Source organism: Nipponia nippon, unplaced genomic scaffold (genome assembly GCF_047370975.1).
Source record: "Nipponia nippon isolate SJK-2023a ecotype South Korea unplaced genomic scaffold, ASM4737097v1 scaffold_23, whole genome shotgun sequence".
Lineage (NCBI taxonomy): Eukaryota > Metazoa > Chordata > Aves > Pelecaniformes > Threskiornithidae > Nipponia > Nipponia nippon.
The window spans coordinates 5,429,235-5,449,818 of NW_028262340.1; the positions used below are offsets into that span (position 1 = coordinate 5,429,235).

A 20,584-nucleotide genomic window follows, 5' to 3' on the forward strand; every position below is an offset into this window, starting at 1 on the left:
ACAAGTCCCCAACAGCCACAGAAATGGTGGGAAGATCCCAGCTGACTGTGCAGGCTTTGTGCAAGCAAGGAATGAGAGAAGTTATAATGAAAATTAAAAATTGAGAGAGCAGGAAGAGCTACGGTTTGCTTCACTAGGGCACAGATCCTTGAGTTATACACCCATAATTTAATGAAGAAATTTGCATGCACAAGGAAGCTGCTCTGGGCAGCAGCCAAGTAACTGGTGACAGGAACCGTTCCACCAGGAATCACTGGGAGCGCTGCATGGTCAGCCACAGCCTTCCTAGGAGCATCCTTCTGCGTGAGCGAGCGCTCTGCCAGCGGGGAGAGGTGGCTGCAGAAGAGAATAGAAGACAGCAGAGGCCTTCCCCCTTAATGAAGACGCAGCAATATTAATTGTTGCAAATGTCAGTCGGAACCTGCAAGTGGGTCAACTGAGCTGGAACATGTTGACACGTTGCTTTGAAATGATCCAGCATTGAAGCACCCTCTGACAGGGTGGCACCAAACCAATAATGACACTGCGGTGGCAAACGCACCCTCTGCACAGGCCACCTGGGATAGCAGCCATCCGCAACCGGGACTGATCCGGCAGGCTGTGCTGTACTGGGCTTGGAAGCAGCCCATGTGCCACAGGTTCCTCCCATTACTGTTGTTTTTTTTTTAAACCAGTTGCCCTCAGGCAGGTCCCTGGCTCATTAAAATGCCTCTCCAGTGAGTGCAAACCATGCAGTGATAACAACCTTCCTGCTGGCAGCCTGCCCTGGGAACACGGGCCCCACCTTCCCCTCTGGGGCAGTCGGGGTTTTCCTTTGGTGTCTTTAAACGTGGCCAGTTCTCTTAGCATTTGTCTCTGGTGATGGCATGGGTGAACTTCCTCTTGCCCGTCTTCCAGACACTCCACACGGATCCAAAGCCTCTGAATCTCAGGGCCAGTCTCTTGCAGAGCTCGAAAGGAGGCAGATTGTGCTTCAGCTGCTCAAAGCCTGCAGAAAGCTAAATGAATTCCAGTTACATCTCACCTTAATGGCTCCTGCAGAGCTTTGCAAGGGTCCAGAACAGCTGGAAACGGAGAACATGCTGCTGCTGCCTGGCTTCCACAGGGCTCCTGTGTCTGCTCTACTCTCCCCAAGCACCAGCCCACCTGGAAGAGTTTACAAAAATACCCCCAGGCATCCAACTTGCAGAAAGAATTTGGTCTCAGTTTTTTCTGGACATCCCATCCGAGTCCCTTCCCCTTTACTTTGCTGGATAAGCTTCTGAAGTGACACTTACAGAAGTTATTCATAAAACGAACAAGAGGTTTAAGAGTATAACGTGAAATTGCTCTTATCTACTGCACACAATTATATATCGGGCAGCTGCGCTGCGGACCCTCTGGGAAAATCTACCTCCAGAAAGTCCCCACTAAGTTTCCTAATGCATTCAGGGAAAACTGCTGGGAGGGAGGGAGGGAGGCAGGCAAGACGGGGGTCGGGAAGAGCTGCCTGATTTCAAACATGTTCCAGAGCACCTGTTCTCAGCTTGCTTGCTAATCTCTTGTGACTGATCATTGAACCAAATCTTGCTTCCTGGCCAGAGAAGCAAGAAATAGAGAAGAAAAAAAAAGAAAAGGGCAACACTTCAACAATAAATAGGACATCAATTAAACAAGAGAGCATTCACCTGCACAAACAGCTCAAGGAAGAGCCATCGATTCTTCCACCTGACAGTCTGGACTTGGTTAGCACATGCGTAGTTTATTGTGATCCCCAGGGAGATAAAGTATCTGAAATCCTCAGCAAGAAAAGGGCAGGTTTCCTGATGCGGTCACGGTGTGTCTCCTTTTAATCAAATATTCTTTTTATTTAAATAAAGAGAAAACAGCTGTCACTGTGGTAAAATTCTAAGGGATGACTACAGCAGTTAGCAGACCAAGTCTCTATCCCTGCCTCATCTCGTCTGGCTGAGAGACGCTAGCGCAGATCACCCAGAAATTCAGCAGCTCTCCAGGATTTCAAAGCACTCGGTACTTCCGAGAGGAGTATTACTCCCGATTTTTATTGAAAAAGAGAAATCATAGCTTTCTTAAAAGGAAGTGACTTGCTCAAGATCAAATTGGAGGATCTGTCCCTTCAGCCTTAGGCCTTGCCTCTGCTTTATGGTTCAACTCCTGCAGTGCTCTGGCAGGCTGCTGCTGCGCAGCTCTTGCCAGCTTTGCTGGTTTGTATTGCCTGGAGATGGGCGCGCTGGGTGTGCCAAGCAGGAGCGGCTCCCTGCTCCAGAGCTCCCTCTCCTACCTGCTCCAGCTATGGAAAAATGCATCCCCCTTTTGAGCATGGGCTTTCAGAGCTTTCTGCAGGAGAGGCTGACACAGTTTAAATGAAGAGTATGCGCCTGGCTGCAGACAGGCCCTGGCTGGAACAGGCTGTGGTGACTGATGCCAGGCTCTGATCCGAGCTGGGGTGTGACCTTCATTCTGGACCCATAAAGCACCTTGGGCAAAGACTGTGTCTCTCTACACGGCTACAACAACCACCACAGCACGTGTCATCTGATGCCCAGCACGCGACTATATGAATAGCAAATTGACAGAGAGATGCGCAGTTAGTATGCACGGATTTAAATTGTGTTCCTGGGCTAGTTCCAAAACACAGGTGGTGATTTCTGGACACTGGATACATTGTCTGCAGAAAAGCAAAAATTATAGTGATCAAGAAGAAAGGAGTGTTATCATCCTTCCATCATTTCCCCTCTGAAAAAACTCAACAGGTCAGCTGCTTCTAAGCCTGCCCTGATCAATCACTGCAAATGCTAAAAGCATTTAGAAGATGTCCTCCTTTGAGCCATTTGTCAAGTGGAATCTGGCAGTTTTTAGTCGTTTTATTAGTTCTGCTTGTGAGAGAAATTCACTTGAAGCCAATGCTTAATGCAGTGAGAAAGCAGTACATATTTCTATGGCAGAGCTACCCATTATTCAGCTGTGCGCAGAGAAGTGAAGGGGATTTAATAAAGCCCTGGGCTGGAAGAGAGAGGGTGCCCCATGCCTCGGCCTGCTGTCCTGTACACATGTTCCTTTAAGTTTGCACTTCAGTCTCAGCCTGGAACATACTGGAAGTGGAAAAAAAATAAAAGCATGATTGTGTGGTGAAAGGAAGCGCAGCGCGAGCCCAGCACACCCACCTGCGAGCTGGACCTGCTGATTAATCCAACAGGCAGGAGCAAACCTGGACAGAGAGATGATAGAGGGGCACTGCCTAATGATCAGCTCTGTGCAATGGGGTAGTGCCAGCAGGGAGACGGCGTCTCATTGTGCTCAATGCTGCACACGAGGGTGGAAGAGTCTCGGGCATCTCACTGGCTTTTTAGCTAGGTACGAGTCCACGCAGACTGCCTGCCCCTGTGATGTGGCTGTTCTCAGTGTGGCATACAGCCCCGTCCCCCTAACGCAGGACCAGCTGTACCTAAACCATCTCTAATATGCTTTAAGCCTGGAGAACTAAGGCATAAAGGGATTAAGAGAACTGCACAGAGATCACACAGAGGAGCGAGCGTTAAATTTGGGAATTGAACTTTTATCTCCTAAAAACCTTTCTGGATCAATGCTTCGTGGCTTGCGTCAAGCCTTTGCTAGTTGCACAGCAGCTACTTTGGGGGCTGGTGCTTTCTACTCCCATGCATTTATACAGTGCCTGGCACAGAGGAGTACTAGTGCTGCTGCAAAACTAGCACTTATTATAATCCCCAAAATAATATCATTGGACAAAAAAGTGGGAGAGGAGGAATACAAATCGGACACAACCCACCTGGGACTGTTCTCCTCTGCTCCTTTCCTCCTTACAGCGCTCTCGTTATTTTCCAGCAAGGGCAGTCATCTTTTCTCTCTCTCTCTCTTACTTGTCAGGATCAGATGACATTTGAGTTGTGCTGATGAGACCTACCAGGGCGAGACACATGTTTGTGGTCGCTTTGGGCAACCAGCTGCCAAGGCCTTTAACTGCTCTCTTTTGATTTTCCTATGAAGTCAACCTCTCCGCCTCCCTGGCAATTTGAGTCATGCTACCCAGTGCTCTGCCTCCCAGGGGTTTGTGTGTGAGCGTGGGCTGCTCTCACCTTAGCCAGTCTCTCCTCCTTGAAGGAAAGGGGCTGATGTTTTTTTCTGGGGGAACTGGCAAGTGCTGCACAGAAATGCTGGGTGATGGATGGCTGTGGGTGACATTACTTTAAGGAGAGCTGCTCTGCTGAGGGACCTGCTGTCCGGCTGCGGGTGGCATTACTTTAAGGAGAGCTGCTCTGCTGAGGGACCTGCTGTCCGGCTGCACAGTGAATCTCTTCGGAAGACAGCCATCTTCAGCTGGCTCTGTCCCATCAGTTCCATTTCCAGCTGTGGAGCTCTCCTGATTAATGCCAGCTAGGGATCTGGCCCACAATATCTCTTTCTGACCTAATGTACGTGAGAACATTGTCGAGATGAGCTTCACACACCGAAGCTGTGACTTGCAATGCCACTCTTGCGAAGCACTGCTTGCCCAAGTAGCACTTTCTGCGGTGATTAACTGGCCAGGTCCCATGGGGCTGAGCGAGTATGGCTAAGGACACTGCACAGGAACAAGGCTGCAAAAATCAGCTCCCTGGCTCTGGTCCAGCAAAGCACTGGAACAGTGCTTAACATCAAACACCATCCCAGCTGCCATCAATCACAAAATTCACAGTCCTTAAGTGAGCCACTTGTTCACGCATCCAGAATCGGTGGATGGGGGTGTCGCAGTGGGGCTTCTGTAACACAGGGATTCACAGCCACAAACGCTTTGGGCCTGGTTTTAATCTGCTTTGCACATTCCCCAACTATTTATATCAGTGCATAAATCAGAAATAAATTCTCAAGAAGAAATTCTCATTTAACTTTTATGGAAGCGTTTCATATTCATTTTGCAGGAGTATAAATGACAACACAAGATGTAAGATGGAGGAAGTTTTCTAAGTGTCCTTAGGGGAGAGATCCTAGATCACTTAATCAAATGGATCTAGACCCATTGTCTTTGCTGGAAGCGTGACCAGGTGACATCTGTCTTGAAGAAAGGTCACATACCTTGTGACCCAAGAGAGAGGCAAACATTCAAATAAAAAAGACAAGCCTACAACATTTGGGAACAGCAAGCAGGCAGATCTAGCAGGCAGGCACACGCACAACGTACGGGGCAGCCAGCATCTTGCAGCGATGACAGTTGCCAGCATTTGAAACGTTTTGAAAGGGAAGCCCCTCTGGACAGCACGCAGGACACAGCAGGTTCCCAGCTCAACCCTCTCCCCAGACCGGCGCCGAAACCCAGCACTAACCACCTTCTGCCACCCCTTCCTCATCTCACCTCTTCCCAGAGCTGAGAACAGAGCACGGTTAACCCCTTGCTATGACCACAGCACATTTTCCCTACGTCCATCCAGCTCTAGTATTCTCAGAAAACGCAAAGAAATATGACAATAAAATAAAATCTGCTCTTGGACATTGCTCTGTTAACACTGATGTGTGTCACAGATTGAGGCCAGCTTGTTTTTCCCAATATAAAGTACTACTTCTAGCCTGTGAACGATTTCTGAACTGTAGTTGTTCTAGTTAGTAAGAAACATTTAGGTCAATTACAACAGCATGCTGGTTACTCCAATTACTATTATTAATTGTATTTGATTACACATTTACAAGTATTAAATACAGTATCTTTAGAGTACCTGTGTAGACTTTTAACTCAGCAGAAAACAATGAAAAGTATTCAACAACGAGAAACGGCCAGATGATGCAAAGCTAAAATTCATGCCCAGCCCCATGCATCATTTATCTCCTCTCTGCATGTGCCTGGCTGATCCAGCGCACAAGAGACACAAAGAATTTGTTCTCCTTCATCCTCTTTTCTCTCTAGAGCAAAGTCCTCCTTCCTCAGTTGTCCTGTGCACGCTGTGGCTGCTCGACCCCCCCTGTTCACCATTATCACAGGCAGGCGGTCAACATCTCAGGAGGGCAGGACAGGCGATTATCTCTAGCAGAGCTGCCAGAGAAGGAAAACGCTGCTTTGTGGAGGCTTCTGGCATTCTGCAACGTGGCTTCATCCCAATTAGGAATGAAAACCTCAAACTTTCAAAATTGTCTGAGAAAAATAAAACCCAGGGATACCCCATGTGGGGAAGGCTCCAGTGCTAGCTTTCCCATGGCTGCAAGGGCTCTTGCATTCACTCCCGTAGAGTCAGGACTTTACTTAAAAAAAAAAAAAAAAATCACTTTGAAGAAGTGTTTCTGTGTCCTACAATGTTAAATTGCTAATGGGAAAGAAAATGTATTCATGATACAATATATAAAAGTAGCCTTGGAGGAATGCAGATTATATTTTCCCCTCTGCAAACATTTGATCATCCCAATAAAACAGCAGCCCCACCTTTTCCACCAGCTCACTAAATCACAGAGAATGGAAACAACAGGTTTATAGTTGTCACGATGATTGTTACTGAAGGATTTTATGGTGTACTGGAGAGATGGGGGTGCTTGTTTATAGGCACGAGGTGCTTTCTGAAGGACCGCGGGACTCTGTAAAACTTACCTTGCTGCTTAAGTTTCTGGTCTAAAAAGGAAATTATTCTCCTGATTCAGCCTCCCCCGCAGTCGTGATCGCATTCACTGATGTTCCAGCCCTTCCAGGCAGTCCTGCCCAGCGAGAGGCTGAGCCAACAGCTCTCGGAACGAGCAGAGAGCTTCTGTAGGTCACGGCAGCCACTGTTTTGCAGTCCTCATGCAAGTAATTGCACTAGCATTGCATGGCCTTGTGCTAGTAAAGCACCCGCAGACCTGAGTCACATCACCGTAAGGCTCTGATCTCTGCTTCTGCATTTGTTACTGTTAATTATTACTATTGATTAGGATTTGAGCTTACAGCAAAGATCAAGGCCATGTTATACAAGTCCTGGATCACATTCAGAGTAGGAGGCAGCTTTTGTCCGGAAGCATTTTTTATCTACCACGTACCATTCCCGGGAGAGCCGGACAGTCATCTGCCACGTGCTGTACATCCCCAGGACCATCTGAGACGCAAATAACCCTTTGGAAGAAGATTACTTCTTACCAGGCAGGTACAGAGGGAGCTGGCAGTGACCGCCCCCCTCACTTTTGCATCGCCTTATGTATGCTGCAACATTATGTACCTACAGTTTACTTTCAGCTTTAAAACCTCCAAGGAGATGCTGTCTGCTACCCTGTATGATAAATAAGGCCAGGAAGTGTTGGGCCAGAACACATAGCAGTAATTTTGAGTGATGATTTTAAGGTCTAAATGCTCCTTCAAAAGCCTGTTCACTCCCAGACGGATGCTGGCACACCCACCGGAGCCTATGTCCATGGGACAGCCACGAGCCAGAGCGGAGCTGGGGCAGCAGCGAAGGGACGTTTCATGGGTGTATCTCTCGGGCTAACGCTATTCCCTCCACCATTTCTCATCTCCATCCTTCTGGGTGTAGGAGCTCTGTATTCCTCTACCATAACACCTTTTTTCCCCTTCTCCATAGGACTGATGACAAATTAGCATTTCACTCTCTGGAATGACTCTGTACAGTGAAGTATCCGTATCTTAACACTTGGACACGACTTTTATTTTATTGGAAATCTTCTGTGTTGTTTTATGGCCAGCTCTGCAGCCTCCCTGACAATAAAGCAAGAGGAGGAGGAGTGTTTGAGAGGTGCTGAGCAGCTCTGACTTCTGCCAACTCAGCACTTCACAAGAAAGCACTCAGCACCTGGCAGGATTGAGCTTTTACGTAATTTTTTTTTAAACTCTCCTCCTGCCTTTTTTACAGTATAAATTAAGTTTAATACCAGAGCAAGCGTGCAATGCTGCTCAGGGCAGAGCGCGCTAATGAGCTGAGCATCATACTGCAGGAGCAGCTTCCCTGCCCACCTTGCCTCTCTTTCCTTTTTTGCATTTTAATACTTGATCTTTTCTAAAAATAGCCACAATTCCTAGCCCTTTTAAGATGGTCTTCATACAGAAAAGTTCTTAAAGATCTTTGAAAGCTTTGCTTTGGATTTAATAAGCTAGACCAAATGGTCATCCCAGCAACTAGGCTGCAGAGCACCCTGGGAACAGCCAGCTCCTGGCGCAGGACCAATCTCACAGCACTGGACTGAATACAAACATGCCCTGACCGCCTAGAGGATCATAGCAAACATGGCTGCTTCAGTAAAATAATGAAGATGATAAATCAGGTGCCTATTTAGCACCTTTTTCACAGTAGCTGTTCTCCATCTTCCACCAGAAAGGAAAGAAATAGGGGAGGAAAAAAATGACAGATCGAAGTTGAACTGAGACACAGGAACAGCGAAAAAGCATTTCAAATCAAGACTTATGAGGAGCGCTCTGACTGGTTTCCCCCAGATTCATTAATAACAGCTTTGCATTAGAAAGGTGTTGCTGCAAATGAAATTTGGTTTCAAACACTGCAATTCCTTCTTACAGGTTTTCCCCGCAGTAGCCAGGGGCAGGCAGTTGGGTTCCCTGACTAGTTTTGCACTGGTGTGACGTCCGAGGCATGTTCCTGAGCTGCCCGAGCCAGCATGGAGAATCAGCACCGTACCTGAAGCAACACCCTAGGCCGCAGGCATTTCTGAGCTCAGTTTAACGGTACTACACTTATTTGCAGTATCCACGTATTGTTGCAAGACACAAACCTGGAGATGAGGCGCTGAGAAGGCATATGAGCAACTCAGACTCATGGAAACAAATGCCTCAGAATGAAGACTGTGAAAAGATTAATCTCTCTAACTTATCAGGAAGAAATTCAAAAGATAATTTGATTACAGTGTACAAGCACTTTCACAGGAAGAAACTATCAGATACTGAGGGCTCTTTAATCTACCAGAGATGAGCACAGAGAGAATCTCTTGGTGGAAATTAAAGGCAGCCAAATTTGAATTCAAATAATGTTTGCATTTTTTAAAACGGGGTAATGAATCATTGGAACAACCTGGGAGTGGTAGACTCTTCATCAGCTGGTGCCTCCCAGCCTAGACCTGGGTCTCTTTGAAAGATACTTTTTGTAGGGAAAAACAATCTTCACAGCTTTGCTTGTGAAAGAAATGAGATAAGGCATCTCCAGTCCACTGCCAACAGCAACAAGGATTACCTTAACCTATGCATTAGGGTGCTTTGGACCCACCAGGCTGTACCTGGAGCAGAGGAGGAGAGATTCATACATTTCTTCTGTTTGCAGAGCTGTGGGAAACTAATCGCAGCTGGGGAGCAAAGATAAGCAGTCTACAGGCTGGAGAGAGGGGACACCACCTTCAGCTGGTGCTGCTCGCTCCAGAAGAGGAGAGCTAATGGAAAGGAGGACCTCCAGCAGCCACCTCACTCAGCACACGAGTGGTTATTATTTTGATGCCTTGTTCAAGCAGTCCTATTAATGATGCTCGTACTTGGTACGTACTTTGCTCAGGAACGGAGGGAGCTTTAGAACAGATTATTGCTCTCCACAAAAAATTAGCAACTAGAGTTTGGATGTTCACTGACAGAAATACCTTCGCATCCTTTATATACTCCTGGGTGGCTTCCCCCTTAATCCAGATATCACATTTGTTTAACTTACTGAATAAAGTAATTAATACTAGGGAGTTCTGACTACTTGGCAGAATACACTGTCACAGCTAACAAATTTTATGTCTTTAGGCTTCACAGCAGAATTTGATTTGATTTAATTTGTCCCAAGGTTAAGAAAGACAGGGAGGAAATTTGATGGCTCCAGATCACAAATTCACTGCAATTTATCTTCACCATGTGGCATGGACAGACACCACTTCCAAGTTAAGATAGCAGAAGTTTACCCAATCATCTTTACTTTCAACTTGCATTCATCCATAATCAGACCCTGTATGTCCAAAATATGCTGTGTCTCCCTGCCACTGGCAAGGGGAGCAAACGTTGCATGCAGTTATACGCAAAACTGGCAAGTCTTCCTCGTCTTTTGGATGAGGGTCCCCAAAATTTTGGGATTAACTAGTACACAATCCCAAGGAAAGGTAGGGAAGCATCTTAACCAGGCTTTTCCCCTAAAAGTTCTGTTTAAACCGCATTTTAAAAAGTTAGGAAATTCAACAAAACGTCTCAAAATTTGTGGGTTTTTTTTGTTTGTTTGTTTTGCTGAAAGAGAAGAAAGGGAACACGCAGCACAGTGGCTGTTTCTTAATCACATCCAGGTTGCCGGATGGCACATTTCTGTGGTCAGATTTCCCTCAATGGAATAATTACTTCATTACAAGCTGATATTTGCAACAGAGAAAATACAGGTATAGAGAGCAGCTGCCCCCCCGATTCCCAGTGTCACAGTCTTGCAGAGAAGTACACATTTGCTCTCACCAGAGAATTATCTTTAGGACTTCAACAGGGCACTTCCCTCCACTCAGCGGTGGATTTAGGGGCAATGAGGCTTTTAAAGAGCCTCAAAAACTAGCTTAGCAGTGGCCTAGCCAAGATCTCATGGAGCAAAGCAAAGGAACCAAGAGTTTTCCACTCTGAGCAGTATACTTGACCAATAGGTCACACTCAATTTCCAAAGCAGGGGCTACGGCGTTACAACAGCTTCCAAGAGGACATGTACGAGGCTATAGCTTGTGAACAGCATTATGCAGCAATTATGTACCAAAAGAGCTCCCAGATGTGCAGTGAATATGGTAACAAAGTGTCCCAGTTTATAGCATTTTCTCCCCCTCTCTCTCTTCTGTCATTGTCCTTTAGGAAGTGAACATGAAGAATAAAGCTCTATTTTTAGAAACAAGTATGGGTCCTAAAAAAGGAGGAAATTAAGTGCAGAGATTTCCCAGGCATAAGGAAATTGCACACTACATGCCAACTCAAGCATCCCCACTGGGACAGACCCACTCCCCCACTCCCAGTGGAGCTGGGGCTGTCCCCATTGGAGCAGCAGCAAGGTGAAATCCCAGAAAGTCAACAAGATGGGAAGGCAGACCTTCCACAGGTTTACCCTCCCCTCTCCCTGCGCTCATATGATTGAGAACTGCATTTGACTCTTCCTTATCTATGTGACAAATACTTAAATTAGCCTAGTTATATTGTCATTGGTTCACAGAATACCTTGAAGGGTACAAATCACTCACTTATGAGATCTTCCTAAAGATTAATTCCATTTTGAGGGCTGATTTCTGCATCGGGTTTCCATTGTGGTTTCCTCAAATGGCTCCATACATGAGTTTCTGGATCAGAGGCGTTTGTCATTATTCCAGGTCAGCAAGAAGCTGGGCAAGAAAACAAGAGGAAAGCGTTACTATACGTATGACAGAAAATCATGTGAAGTTGTCTAAGAAGTTGGGAGAACTTGGAATATAGAGATCACAGATCCTAATGTAAAAATCTAGACTAATGTCACTAGTCTTTAAATCCATATCTTCTAAGACATGGGGCTTGACTCTCTACTCTCTTTCCTGGACAAGGTGTCTGGGACTCACTTCGATCTTGCCTGGATGCCCTCAGCGAGGTACCAAGCACCATGATTAAGTCACCATTAGTGGTCTCTCAACCAGGCCGCTCCAGATTTTGCAACAAAAGAACAAATGTTTCATCAGGAATAGTAGAGCTCTGTAATTCACAAGCAGTGCTGGAGCCAGCTAGGGCATGTGTCCAGGATTCTGACTCTAATTACTTATGCTGCCCTGCTCAGGCAGTTCCTAACATGATTTATTTTAAAGATGACAAAAAATTATTATTGCTGATCACTTAAAATAACTGTCTTTGTAAGTACCTGACAGTTTAAATCTACGAGCATACCAGGGAGAGTCCAGGTCCTCAGCAGAGATACAAGCCCTTTGGTCGGGTGGTTAGTTTGGGACACAGAGGACCATTGACTGTGGTTTCCTCGTTAACGCCTGCGGGTAAGGCTCTCCTGCAGGAGCCTCTGGGCCACCTCCTCTACCCGCGGGGACCTGCCGCAAACCCTTGCCTCACGTTTCCCCCTCGCAGTCTGCGGCCAGCGCTCGCGGTGGCTGTGCGTGCTGTTCCCCATCACATATTACGCAAACCGACTCACTGCATCTTTTTATCCTACTTAGGTCTTGTCTCTCATAATATTTAGAGGCTCTTTGGGATACAAATAGTTTTGATTTGTATGTACAACCCCCTAGAACAAGGAGGGCTTGGGTCCTCAGTCCAAATAATAAATAATAGCTAATATAGTCCAGGCATAACTAGCCAGTTTCTACCTAAAAATGTCAATAAAGCAGGGCCATATTGATGCAGAGAGACATAAAATGTGAACTCCTTCAATACATGCACTTATTTGTCTCAGTTTGTGAGGCTAGGAAGGAAAGAGCTGTTAGCAGTGAATAGTATTTTATTAGCATCATAAACCCCAAGAGCAAAGTTTGTGTCACAGAGAACTGCACATGCATTTGAAGGCTTAAGGCTTAATTTATGTTTCTGACTCCTTTTTTTTTTTTTTTCCTTCTCTTTTTCCAAGCAGGGACATAATATAATTTAAATAAAGACTAAAAGACTCTGAAGACACCTTTGGGTGAAAGGGCTGTTCATGGAAAAGGTAAACCTACATCCTGCTGAAATCCTGGCAGTTAGAAAGAGTTCAGTAGTATTAGTATATTAATCTGTACTGCAGAGGCACATGGAAGCTTCAGAAAAAATAGTTTCACTTACACCAGGTTCTGAGCAAACAGCATCCTGAAATGCCAGCAACCTGGAAAGGCAAAGCCCAAAAGGAACAAACAGATGGGGTGAAGTGACTTGCTAAGGAACTCCAACAAATTAGCAATGGAAAATTAATGAGAATAGAAATGAAAGCATGGCTTTTGTTAGCTTTCCATGAATTTGAGCTTCAGCAATAAAGAAGATGATCTTCAGCTGGTGCAAACCCATGCTGACAGGAGATACACACTGACCTACACCATGAGAATCCAGTCCTGCCACAGCTGGCTTGCAGCACTGCAAAGACCCATCTCCACCGAAAACAATTCAACATCAGGGGTCAAAACTCCTCCAGCTATCGGTCATTCTCCCGCACCTCTAACAGTGTTTTCCTTTCATTTGGCCCTTTCAGAGATGGGTCAGATTTCTGGTGATGCTAGAAAATAGATATTGCACTACAATCGCAGTCACCCATTGTTAATCAGCAAATTACAGCTTTCCATGCATTACAAAGCTTTTAACTACCAGCTGCTTATTCTGGTATATTTATGCAGTAACAATTCTGCAGAGCAAGTTCTATGTCTATTACAGAGCTGTTAAGTCTCTGTAAATACAGCTTTAATGACCAGCAAGCAGTTATTAAAGATTCTGTAGCCTGCCTGTTATGGTGACGTGAAATTAGACGTGTAGGTGAGTGCTGTAGGCACAGCACTACAAGTTTTATGACAAAAGAAATAGGCTGCACAAGTAGCTGTGAAAAAGCTGTTCTGCAGGGCACAGGATAAAACCGAGCAGCATGGTGCAAGTTTTTCAGCAGACTGTGACTTGCTACCTATTGAGCAGTAAAAGTATTTGTGGCTCTGAACAGTGAGGTGAGGTAAATCTCGTATGTCACAGCATAAACACAAAGGCTCTGGGAGTTCAGGAAGGAATAGCCTTTGCTAGGGAAAATATTCCCATGCTCTTTGCTAGGGCAAGGCTTGCATATCCATATACAACTTCAGTTCTGCATCGGTGTCGAGTAAAGGAAGGAAGGTGTGGAATAAGATCTGGGGAGCAGACCCAGCACAGCGTGACTGTCTTTGTCTTTGGGGCTTTCTAAGCATAGCCAAATAATGAATGTCTACAGGGGCAAGACCACCTTGAAGAATAGGCTGAAGCCCCTATTAAGGCTTTATGATATTCTTAATTATTTGCTTTATATTGGTGCCTAGGGAATCCCCTGCCCTTTCCATGCTCGTGAATCCCACGCTTTGCTGTTCGCTGTACAGGCACAAGACAAAAGATACTTGCTTCCACAGGGATTTTAGTTTTTAGGGCAGCACAGCAAATAACAGTTTTAAGAAGTGATTTGCAGAACACCACCGTCAGCTTCACAAAGGTAAATGGTATATATCTTCAAGGCGTAATGAGTCAAATCATTTGCATGGCCACCAAACTGGACTGAAACAAAACTAGTGAGTTCACCAGTTCCTGTCTCTCCTTCTGAAGGAGAAAACAGCAATGTACTTGTCCTGGAAGGGCTGCAGGAAAAGGAAATGAAAAAGGGTTATTCTACTTTTCTTCCACCTTGTAACTGCAAATATTCCTCCGTATAAATACCACACTGTAAAAGCGTATAATCTCTTTCCTTCGCCCCACTTTGCAATTTAAACTTTTTATTTTTTCCTCTCTCTTATTTCACAGCTTTTAAACCTTGACCGATTGTCCCTCTTAAATAATAATTAACACTCTTGTTCAGCCAGTGAAGTGTTTTAAAGCTCTAGCAATTTTATTTTCTATATGACGCCACAGGAGACGATGAGAAGAAAAAATTAAATCAGAAGGTTTCTCAAGAGTTGCCCCTCTAGAAAAACCATTAGTTGCCTCTCCCTGGTGAAAGGTGAATGCTGCTGCCAGATCCATAGAGCGATCCTACAGTAACCAGCAGTGTTTACACAATAATTAACTGAAAGAGAGGAGAAAGAAGAAGAAAAACAAGTAGGCATGTCTGTTAGGCTGCACTCTCCAAGAATGCTTGCTCCCAACAGACCCCCGTCTTGAGTCGTGAAGATACGCAGTGCTTCAGCGCAACAAAACAACAACTGCCACTGGCTGACCCAGAAAAAATGACGAGTAATGAAGTTGTCTCCCTTGCGCTTCGGGGCTGAATACAACGCAGACTGCTTTGCAGCCTCAAAAGCAGGACACGGGTGGAAAAACCCAAGAGCAACGTACAACGATAAGTGGGAGAGTACTTATTTTAATTATAAACTGGACCAAATAAATTAGGAATTCAATTACAATGCCATTCACTGACAGGAAATTCAAAACACTCGGGCTCTTAGTTGCACAAATTAACTGTAGGAGATAACAGGATTTGTGGGGAGCAATCCTGTACCCTAGATGTAATGAAAACATTAAAGTCTGAAGTGAGGCAGAGTGCACTGGGTAGATTCTGAGATGTTCTTGTGCTCACTGAGCTTGTGAGAAACAGAAAAGTAGCAAAACATTCTTTCAGAGCATTTTTCTTATTAAAAATTGCTCATTAAAATACCTGGATTTTAGAAAAGGCAGACCTGCTCTATTGTAAAAGTATTTCTGTGGTTTACAATGAGCATTGACAGAAAGCAGAATACTCTCACCTTAAATAGCCAAGGGATTGCAGCTTGTTTTAGGCACTCTTGTCCCCAGGGAAGCTAGATTCTGCCCAGCTACATGGATGGAAATCCCTTGGCAATAAAAGGATGTCTCAGGTTTGGCATGACTGAAACTAAGAGCAAGATCTAAGCTCCTGAGTTTCCCCTGGTTCATAGCTCGTTGCCTCAAGAACATAATCCCATGAGCCACAAATTATTAAATCACATTCCTTCATGCTTCTCCTAAAGGGTCAATATCCTGCGTCTCTCTCATCTTCCTGACCTAACCTAATATGAATAATGCACAAACTACTGGTGGGTCAGTTGCTTACTGGACTGTGGCCAGCCAAAGGGCTCTCTCAGCAGATCAAAAGCCAATCAAGTTCATTTCAGTATTTATTTTTAATCCTCCATTCTGAAATTATAAATATTTAATGCTACACCCTTACCAGGAAAGCAAAGCAAAGCAAAACCAGAGGAGAGAGTGGACCAGACAGACTCTTTCATGCTAATTTGTGCCTAGGCATACGCTGCTCCTTATACCCATTAATATTCTTCAATGAACACAGCTTATTTATCCGAGTCCTCCGAGAGCCTGCAAGGACAGAGGTCAGAGCCGAGGAGCACAAAACAGACACGAAGGCAGGTTTCGTTCCTGAAGGCTTTCCACCAAGGTTAAATTTTCTGGCCCTATACAAATGCTCAGCAGTAACATCATGGCTCTGACAATGCCCATTACCCTGATGCCTCTCCGTCTCAGACCTGGCCTTCCCCAGACCCCATGATCCCGACTCGCAGGACCATGTACCCCCTTGACGTACCCATCAAGTGCTGGAGGCTTCCCAGCAGCTCCGTCCTGTCAAAGCCCTACCAAAGATTTCAGTGCTTTTATACATATTTACCGCAGCAAACAAAAGCCCCTCAGCCTTCTTTGCTGATAATCCCCAATCACGTGTCCATTTTCCACGTGCCTGAAGATGAGAGATGGGAACAAAGCCGAACGTGGATGCAGCACCGTAGGGCTGCACAGGCCCGTAGGTTTTGCTGGTAATCAAATCCTGCCTACCTGGGAAGAAGCGAGGAGAAGAGCAATGGATTAGAGAGATGTAAATGAATTGAAGATGCAGGAGGCTGAAAGGTAACTTACAGTTTTCCCGAAACCCACCTGCTGGCTTCCCTAATCACGATTTAAAGACATGCACCCAATTCCTAACGAACAGTAGGAGGAACAAAGGCTTTTTGATGGGGAATCTGTTTTCCAGGGAGAACCGTTTAATAAGTTTCACTCAGGAAGTCTCTGTTCCCAATAAAGACTTAACAAAGTTAATTAGACTAAACAGTAATTATTGTGTCTCTTCATTGTTCAATTATCTTGCTGCACTGGTGTTTCCTGATTAATTTTCTGATTAAAATGTATTAAATTGAAAAGCACTTGCAAACATGAGATGACAGGTTCTCTCCCGTGCCGCAGGATTTCCGGAGGTCAGGAAGGCAGGGATGGCCGCCACTCACCTCGCAAACCACGCCGGCTCCCCATGCAGTGCAGCGAGGAACCTGGTTCAACGCACTCTTCACAAACGCACTTGCCACACGCTCCTCCAGTTTATGATCCACCAACACGTTATTGGTGTGTTCCTCCTTGAAACATCTCCCGCTTACCTCTTCCAGACCTTCCTACTCCTTTGCTATTTTACCTTTCCCTTAGGTTTCTCATGCACAAACAAGGTACAGTGGCGTAACAAGTTACCGCGCATGAGCTGAGCTGTGGAGCAGTCCAGCTCTGCAGTGGAGCCATGCATGGCTTCTTGGCAGCAGCTGCAAGGCAGTCCCGCACAGCCTGGTCTGCAGCACAGGGTGGAGGTCTCATAGACATGAAAGCCTGTTTCAAAGTCCAGTTCCTCCCTTCCACCAGAGCCCAGTGCTCCCTAAGCACTGCCTCGCGTCCAGCCAGTTCAGACTGCTGCCTTCTGTCTGCAGAACGCCATGGAGACACACGCTGCACTCTCCCACCTCCCACTCGTGACGGCAGACAGCACAGAGGAGTCATCCCTGCAGCTTAGCTGACAACACGGTATCTATCAAGCCAAGTTAACGTCTTTGGGTCAGATACTGCACCCCCACTCCTTCAAGCATTGCCCTGCACTTCTCCGCAGGAGCTCAGCTCACCTCTTACCCACTGTTTAGCATCCCAGTCTGCCTAAAACTGTCCTAACCACGGCCACATCCTGCATCCCTCAAATTCTGCTGATGGGACCAACGTACTTCCATGGATGACCTTAAAGATAATTCCAGCTACAGCATTTTACTATCTAACAGCAGAAGACATCTTCACAACTGGCACTTAGGAGCCACAACAGCATTGCTTTCCAGAGGGACTACTTTAGTATTCGCTCTTAGCAATCCAGCAATCACTGGCATTTTGATCAGCCCCTAATACTATTTGCATATCTTTTGTAAGACAAATCAGAAAAGGGGATTAATTTTTCTTTCTTCACTTTAGTATCACCTGTGGCTGGGAGGAAGCAAACAAATTCATTGCCTCCTTTCCCAAATCCTTGTGATTAAGGTTATTAGAGCCCAAGACTTTTTATAAATTATTAAAGGGATGCAGCTGAGCCCAAATCCCAGAGTGGGCTCTTTTTGTCTTCCATAACGCTGGTGATTCTTGATTAACTCCCAGCTAGCATAAGGCAGGAAGCATGAGAGACATCTTAGAAGCTCCACCGTGACTAACACCAGAGTTGTTCAGCTCTAAATGAAATACACATTTCAAAGCACAGTTGTGCATGGGAATCGCTGGGCTCCCAGTGGACAATCCAGGAAGCACAAAGGAGATTTCTTCCCTTTCTGCTTCTCCTTTTGGAAATTCAACACCAGGCTGGTAGCTGCTGCTGGGACCGACCCAGCCGTCCGCTGACGGAGGATGCGCAGGGCCAGCAGCGCTCTGTGGTCTCCTCGTTTGGAGTCTCTGTGCTGAGAGGCAGAGAACTGGCTTTCAACTTTTTCTTAATCCTAGGAAAGGCATATATATAAATATGGAATAACAGCACTAGTGTTTCAGGTTTTCTCCTGCAGGATGTTTTGGTCTATTTTAAGTCATGCTAATAAAAAGTAAAGCTGAGATTCCGATAAGGACTTATCTTTGTTTATGATGTACTAACCTTCCAAAAAGAGCTGCAGCTCAGCTAAGAATAAGTATCTACCCAAGAGCTAACAGCTTACACCCCCTCCAGATAAAACACAGACAGAAAAAGCATTTAGAATAGCTTCATCAAACACAGTTATACTAAAAGTGTTTTTACAAACATCTGACATTTACCACTGGTTTAGATTCGTTCCAAAGGCCAAGACAAAAAAAATTGAAGTCTAATAACCCAAGTAGTTTATTGTTGGTTTTGTTTTTTTTTTTTTTTTAATAATCATATAATCATAAGTAATGAATCAAAGTGCTCCCTGGTTCCTAAGCTATAATTTGGCAAACAACTACAATTACAAAACCCAAACCTAATGACTGCATTTTAACATAGCCCTGTACTTAGTAGCTTACAGTAACATTTATCCTGCATCAGGCTGAAAGGAGATGTCCGCAGGGAGTTAGCTGTGAAATGTTTGATTTCAAAAGCCTGTGGCAAGTTGATTCATGTCTATTTAATTTTTCCAGGCAGTTTCACTGGAATGCTGTATATAAATCAAACACAAGGCTAGCAGCAGAGACATACCAAGTTGTGGAAATACCGTATGATTTTAATTAAACTACACGCACAAATCAGGCAGTAGCGAAGGTGGAAGGGGAGAGAGAGAATTTTATAACCCTGGATAAGCCAGTGTTTTTGTGCAAAAAACCAAGTAACCACTTACTGTGAAAAGTCTGATTTCAAAAGCAGCGTTTTGTCATTGTGCTGATATTCATAATCAATTTAAATCTGGAAGAAGCCGTGCTTGAGCACAGAAAACAACGCAGCCTGGAAGGGAAGTTAATTAGACTGTATCAGCTCAGCCTCGCTCATCCTTTACTTACCATCCAACTTTATGGGCTCTCTCAGGCAGAGCTCGCTCTCTGACAATCACGCTTTAAAGACAGTACCGGTAACCAGCATTCTGCTGACATTTTCAAGGCCATCTTCTGCCCTGTCCGACACAGCCATCGACCATCACTAGAGGGGAAACTAAAGACCCCTGGTTCAGAAAACTGATCCACCCATAGCCACCTTCTGTGTCCGGGGGGAGTCACGCTGAAATCGGTGGCATTCAACAGCACGGCTGGACAGAGCTGCAAAGCAGACAGGCTAGCAAATGCGAAAATAATCTGGAAGCCATACAGCGGCCCTTCTGTTAAAGGCCAGGACTTCTGGAAGAAAGCCCCAGTAAAACTATTTTTGTTCTTTGTGGCCATGGGACTTGCACCTGAAGATGCAGTGGCAGGACCGAAGCTTTAGCGATTTCCATACAGGAGGAGGATGACCCAGTAACTAGAGGGCTCTAGAAAATGCAGGAGTGTTGCTCCACCTTAAGTTCCTCATTGAAGAAGCCATTAAGCAGTCTACATTTACTTTGCCCTCTCCCCATACCCTGCAAAGTAGAAAAACAACTATACCTAATAACCAATAGGCAATGCAAGGATAAACACATAAGATATCAGGTACTAAGATAATGCGGTCTATAAATACCTTAGATAGATAGATATCTCCTTCCCTATCTAAAGACCAGAGAAATACAGAAGTTATCTGCTTTGAAAAATGAAGTAACATACCCAAATTGCATTCAACAATTAAATCATTGCCTTAAATTGAGAAGTTGTGCTTGTGATATGTCTGTGCTAAAATAGGTTACAATAATTCCTCTGTATTTCCACCTAAGTATTGCAGCAACTGCTGACATCAGAGACGAAATATGTCAGGCACTGCAGGAGGCGATGGGTAGGAAAGCCTCTGCCCACAATCTACGGCCTCAACAGACAAGACAGAACAAGCGTAAAGCAATACTGAGAGCAGGAGCAGTGTGTCACGGCGTAGGTCATTGCCGCAGCTCACTCCCAGGGCTTCCCCGCTGACTCACGGCACCTCCTTTGGAGACCTGCACCAGGCAGGTCGGATCCTGACCAACCCAGCACTCCGGGCAGGGAACCGCAGCCATTCAGCACATCCGCTCAAAGACATCTCTTATGCACCAGGGACCCATTAGCTCCGATTAAAGCCACAATATCCCAAATCCTGAGAGGTTCTCTGGTGCTGAAGCTGTAATGAATTTTGCAGGGTTTTTCTCCTCCTTTTCCCCCACCTCAATCACCCTCAACTACAGGGCATGAATA

General features: G+C 45.4%; 1 protein-coding gene across 13 annotated transcripts in view; it reads right to left on the reverse strand.

The window, feature by feature from the left end:
* Positions 1–20,584, reverse strand: part of LOC148055386 (uncharacterized) — a 137,587-nt gene that overhangs the window by 31,011 nt on the left and 85,992 nt on the right. For 6 of the 13 annotated variants that reach the window (XR_015705550.1, XR_015705549.1, XM_087761246.1 and 3 more), the window contains 4 exons: positions 11,125–11,262; positions 3,788–3,918; positions 1,668–1,841; positions 1,025–1,146 (listed from right to left, as the gene is read on the reverse strand). The exons of 1 other annotated variant lie outside the window; for it this stretch is intronic. The gene's annotated coding sequence lies outside the window, so the exon portion shown is untranslated. Of the gene's footprint in view, positions 1–784; positions 999–1,024; positions 1,147–1,667; positions 1,842–3,787; positions 3,919–6,565; positions 6,672–11,124; positions 11,263–20,584 lie in introns of those variants that run through there. 6 more of the 13 variants (XM_087761248.1, XM_087761250.1, XM_087761252.1 and 3 more) reach the window with 6 other exon arrangements.